The sequence below is a fragment of the Parasteatoda tepidariorum genome, chromosome 2 (assembly GCF_982258835.1).
Source record: "Parasteatoda tepidariorum strain Cologne lab strain chromosome 2, Ptep-v5.0, whole genome shotgun sequence".
Taxonomy (NCBI): Eukaryota; Metazoa; Arthropoda; class Arachnida; order Araneae; family Theridiidae; genus Parasteatoda; species Parasteatoda tepidariorum.
Window position 1 is genome coordinate 14,008,010 of NC_141756.1, and position 6,334 is coordinate 14,014,343.

Genomic DNA, 6,334 nt, shown 5'->3' on the forward strand with positions numbered 1-6,334 from the left:
CACATGTAAACTAATTTTTAAAACCAACAATGAAAAAAATGTGAATCAATATTTTTATTTTAATACCACTAAAGCATATTCATACAAGAAAAGTTGATAATTTTAATGCGTACCTTAAAATCACGGTGCAAAATATTATTAATTTAACCTTTTACTCATAAGAAACAAAAAAGTGGTTTCTATCCAACCTTGTTTTATTACAGTTATAACTTATTTGTCATTCATATTTCCTTTCAAATAATATTCAATACACACACACACACACAAAAATAATCTTTATAATTAACAACAAAAATTCTTGCTTTAAATAAAAACACAGATCCGACAATAATGCTAAGAAAAGTGATGAAAATGATACCTGCAATATGCAATGCTAGCCAGTAAAAATGTCGACACCAAGAGCTATTTTATATTAATTCAGCAAGCGCTGCAATACTAATGTCCAGTATCTAGAAATCACTTTGCATGAATAAAAATATTGTAGTAAAAAATATGTATTTCCTAGCGTATTCGTTACATCTTTCCAGCTCAAACATTTTCGCCATTTTCAATCACGTTCAAAAAGCGGGCATCCAAGCAGTTGGCGATAGATTTCGTTTGGCAATCACCCATTTCACCAGATCGCCAAAGTTTAGGGTTATAAGAGGGCGGTCAGCCAAGACAGTGCGTTTGAAATTACGTAGAGCGAATTCAATGACCATTCTTACTGCTATTAATATTCTCCGCGTGCGAGGAAAATCACAAAAAAAAATCGAAAATTAGATTGGTGGAAAATATTTGATCCTAAAAAACCAGCTAATCAGATTCCCATTCAAAATCGCACCCAGAGAGATTGTCCCTTTAAACTTTACTATTAAAAATGATCAATAGGATTCGGGGAAAAAGTCTGGAGCTCCTCAAGGATATTATCCAGGTATTGTTCTATTCCTTATTTACTGAGCAGATTTTCCTGTCTCTGATCATGAGGAGAATTCTACACCGAATACTGTTGGCAAAATAACCTTCTAGATGCTCTGGGATCTGATTGGTGAGTTGTTACGGTAAAATATATTTTGCTAATCAGTATTTCATATTTCCCCGAGTCCCACAAAGGACTGATCGTAAGGGCACGGTTCCTAATATAACACCGAAGTCAAGCATCACTGATTGCGCTCAGTAATCGGATGGGTGACCACTTTGATAATCCTGCTTAGGGACCGAGGGTGCATTGTATCGATCCTCGTTAAACTGTTCAAAAGTAAAGTGCTAGACTTCGCAAATCGATCGTCGGGATATCAACGCAGGAGAGCCATCCGCTTCTGCAGAGGATCAAAATTGCGATGGCATGTCTTCGGATCTTCCTCAGGGATGTTTCCCAGACAGTCGCCAATAACTCATTGTACAGCTCTAGCGTGACGTAAATAAAGTACCCACCTACCTACCATATTTCTCCAATGGCGATCGGAGGTGCAGCAACAGCATCCGATGTGATAAAATATCCTTAATATCTTAACGGCTTTCTACGCAGACGACATATCAGTCCAGTCTTGTCCAAACAGAGCAGACACTGAAGCAGGCGCATCGTTGGTGAGGGAAAGGAGAATGGGTATGTGTCCTCCCAGGCTAGATTTAAAATTAGTAGGGTTCTAAGCTCTTGAAGGTAGTGGGGCTCTTATATGTCCAACTCCATTTCCAATAAGCCATACGCAAACTGTCGTTATTCAATTCCTACTGTTAGTTCACACTTCCCTCATATCTTGTTCAAATTTTCAGTCGTTAATAAATTACTTTTTATTCATCCACTCGAGTTCAAATACATTTTCTTTGAACTTATAATGCATGCCACTTGGTGTTAATACAGTTTTTTTTTTTTTCAAATATTAATACATTAATGGGCTCTTCCCATGTGACGTCACACTCCCGGGGTGTAGGAATAAACATTCCAACACCAACACGTGTTTCTACAGTGTGATAATCATAATCTTCTGTTCTCTCTATTTTTAATTTCTTTAATTGTACAAATAACACTATTTATAAACTTAGTGAAACACCGTAATATGTTACAAATTTTAATTCATTGACAATTTTGAATTATAGAGCGAAAATGAACGAAAGTAGACAGAATTGCAACAGTGATACTATGTTTATGAATGAAAATACTAAAGGTTTTAAGAAGTTTTTAGAAAATTTTGTGAGTAACGTAGAATTTGTTGACTTTGTGGGGGATAATAAGCATTAAAAAATTCAATTTAAGCATTTGAAGTTAAGAAAACATTCAAAACAAAGGTTAGTTTACTGTTGTTTTCAACAAACACTAAAGACAAGTTTAACAGATTTAAAAATTTATACGATGCATCTATCCTTATAGTTATTGATACAGCACAATATCACTATATATAATCATTAATATTAAACAATATAATTAAAAATTTGCCTACCTTTAGTTATTGGTAAAGAAAAAATGTGTTATAGTTAAGAGCAAATCCCGACAATTAAGGATAAAAAAACAGAAAAGTAAAACGCGCAGAAAAAGCTTCGTTAAAATAAATTTATACAGAAGATTAATTATTTACTAGATTTAGATTAAAGCATAGCAACAATAAGATATTAAAGTGTTTTTAATAAAGGATAAAAGTAAACACAAATGTGAAAGATACAAGACGGTTATAGAATAATAAGAAATATAAGCTTAGTTATTACGAAATAGGAAAAAAAATTTCTTTGCAAATATCTATTTACAAAATAAAGTGAAAAGTTTATGCAAAAAGAAATTTTTTTTAAAGGAACAACAAAGTAAAATTCAGTTTAAATTATGCGTCTGCATTGTAAGCAATGGACGTAGTCGGTCGGGCATTACAACACCACGTGACCAAACAGACGAAGTTGGGAAGAACCCATTAAATATGGATGAGCAGAAAACAAGAGGAAATTTCTGATTGGTTAAGCGTTAATCATTGTTTTAAATTTTGCTATAAGCGATTCAGTTATTCCCATATTTTAAAAATAACATGAATAATAATTTCAAAATTATAGCTCTATTTGAACAAATAAATAGTTTATTGAGCACATTTAAATATTTATTTTATAATCACTATGTCAGATAACGTTACGTGGTAGCACGTGTGGGCCACGTCACCAAATTTATACTTTTATAGTTGTCTGATACCAGGCGTCTTTTTTTTTCAATTCCTACTTAATAGTCGTTAATAAAATATTTTTTATTCATCCATTCAAGTTCAAATTCATTTTTTTTTTAAACTTATAATGGATGACATTTGATGTTATCAAAGATTTATTCATTAAAAAATTTAATTAATTAATTTTATTTTTATTAGGGAAAATTTTTTTTAATTATTTAATAAAAACTAAAATGAAATTTCTCTTTGTTGACCTAAGTAGGAATTGACTTTTAAAAAAAATTTATTTTATTACTTTTTTTTTATTGTTAATTATTAAACATCAAATAATTGGATTATTTAACAAAGCATTTGTAAATATGAATTGGTTCCAAAAATATTATCTATGTCTCCATATTGAAAAATCGAAAAGGACCGCTACCGTTTCGATTGTTTAACTTAGTATATAATTTTGTTTTACTACTCAGAAACTATAAAACTTAGAAATTTAAAACTATGGTAGGTACGTAGAAAAATGTACAGAGAGTACGAAGGAATTAAAAAAAAAGTAAGATTTTTATTATTAGTTGGAGAATTATTAACTGTTGAATTTGTAGCAAAAAGTACCATACTTGCCTCACTGCAGGTGGCAAGAAGGCAATTACACACTTGAAATTTGACGTTTTTGTTAATTTACTTAGCACTAACTTTTTCTAAAATTTTAATTTGTAAGAAAATATTGATTGAGACTTAAGAACTTGTAACTACGAAAGTGTTTATAAAAGTGTCAAGAAGTACGACATGAGAAAAAAAATGAATATTAGATTGTTAGTTCAAGAATTATTTACTGTTGTAGAAAATACCATGTGTGTCGATCTACAGATCTATTGTCCACTGAAATTCAACTACAGAGTTCAAATTTGACATGCTGAGAGGGCCATTTTCGATAAGAACTTAATGAAAGTTTTATTTTTAAATTTCAATTTTTTTCGAAAATTATTGTAAATTTAAATGGCTTTTTACGGAAGTATTTTTTTAATTTTTTTTTTTTTAGACTGCAAATAATAATTATTTATCCATTCTCGTTGAAAAATATAATTTCTCCTTCTTAAGATTTATATTTTTAAGGCTCGAGTTTGACTTGATTGAATAAAATAAAAAAGGGGGGGAAATTAGATACCACATATAATTGTAAAGTGTAAACATTTGAAGAGCTCAGTTGACAAACCAGGTTAGTAACATATTCAGAGTTTCTATAATCCAGATAAGATGAAAAATATAGCTAAAATACTTGATTATAGATAACTTGGAAGACGAGGCTCTAGTAATCATTTGCCTCATTTTATTTACCTCCACCTAATTTGTAATAAAAATCATGTCAGAATACTCGAAACCAATATGGAGTATTTATATTAAAACTAAAGCGAAAACAAAAACAATTCTATTGCATTAAGCATGCCTGCATTGATGCAACCATTTTATATTATTTACCTTGTAAACTTCTGCAAATGTGCTTTCTGCTTCTTTCACTTTATTTATTTCCTAATTTTTAAAAATATAAAAGACTCAACAAAAAATCTTTTCTAAATTAATGCATGATTATCATTATATTATGAAGTTACTCTTATCACATTTCCATTTTTTATAATATATAAGGTTATCGTTACATATTGTTAACCAGTAAAATTACCTCGAATTTATAACTTCTTATTGTGTGACACTATTCTGTGTTCCTAAGTTTAATTTAATTCTTCAAATCCAAATTATCGCGTTCATTTTTTACGATTAATTATATCAACAACATATTCCTACATACAATTATAATAAGTATGCATTTTATAAGCAAAGCTTTTCTTTTTTTGAAAAATATAAACTTTACAGAAAAAACAAAGATAATGCGAGGCAAGAGAAACATAAAAAAATTAAGATGCTTTCTGATAATGATGAGGCTATAATGTAGAATTTTTCATTTAACGCTCAACACATTATATTTTATTATTTAATTACCAGCGTTAAACAACAGACCCAATTCTGAGTTTACGACTATCAATGTTCAACTCCGTAGTCTTGTAATTTTGAGCAAACTATAATTCGTGGAGAACTTTTTGATGGAACTAACCCACATTTGCTTTACATGGAGAGGAAAATAAAGAAAACCTCCCAAGGTTAGTTCGACAGTAAGAGGAATCCAACCTATCATTATTATTTCCAACCTTTCATCTACAGCTGAGAATATTTTGCGTCAGTACTGTGATCGGCACGAAATGGGAGCAGAATTCGCATCAACCAGGCATAGCTGAGATTCGAACCTGATTCACCTTATTGGGAGGCAAGTGCTCAATCCCTTGAGATACCACAGCCCTGCTCAACACACTAAATACTTTGAAATTTATGTTTTAACAGAAACATATTTTAAACTCATTCATTTCACTTGTGAAAACACTAAAAATTAGCATAAAAATTTAAAAATGTATAAAAGAATAAAAATGCCTGTTCTCTGACATTATTAATAAATGTAAAACATTTAAAATCTTTCACGTGTATATTCATTTTTAAGAAATTCTAATTTTTTTAATTGAAAAATTATATCAGCATAATAAGGATCATAATAAATAACTAAATGAAATTTTGTTATTATATTTTTTTAAATTGAAACTATATGTCTGTAATTATGTTAAAAAATCGTAAAGGCCAACACTGCTCCAAAAATAAAAAACTTAAGACTTTCGTAAAAATGTTGGAACTTATAATATAGAATACTTTTAAGGTTTGTTCCTTGAATAATTAAGATTGCATCTAAGTACGCGAAAAATACAGTCATTCGACTAAAAGTTATTAATACATTCGCTTTTTAATTTCGAGTAATATGCACTTAGCAGAAGAGATAGAGTCTTAAATGATTTGGTAACAAAAAAAAAATCCTTCTCAAATCTTCAAATATAGTACGATTTAATTTAAGAAAAGATCGATTTAAGTAAATTAATGAACATTTTACCTTTAAAAATCAATGCATATAGTGACTAAAAAAATATCTGCTTTTTTCTATTTATTTATTTATCTTTAAACGGAAAATTTATTTTTGAAATTTTTTAATTTTTGTTCATTTTTAAAAAAAAAAAAATTTTTTTTTTTTTTTTTTTTTTTTTTTTTTACAAAATATTTATGAATAAAATATTTTTATTCATAAAATATGAATAAATTTATGAATAAAAATATTTTTGCACGCGCTTCCTTATTTG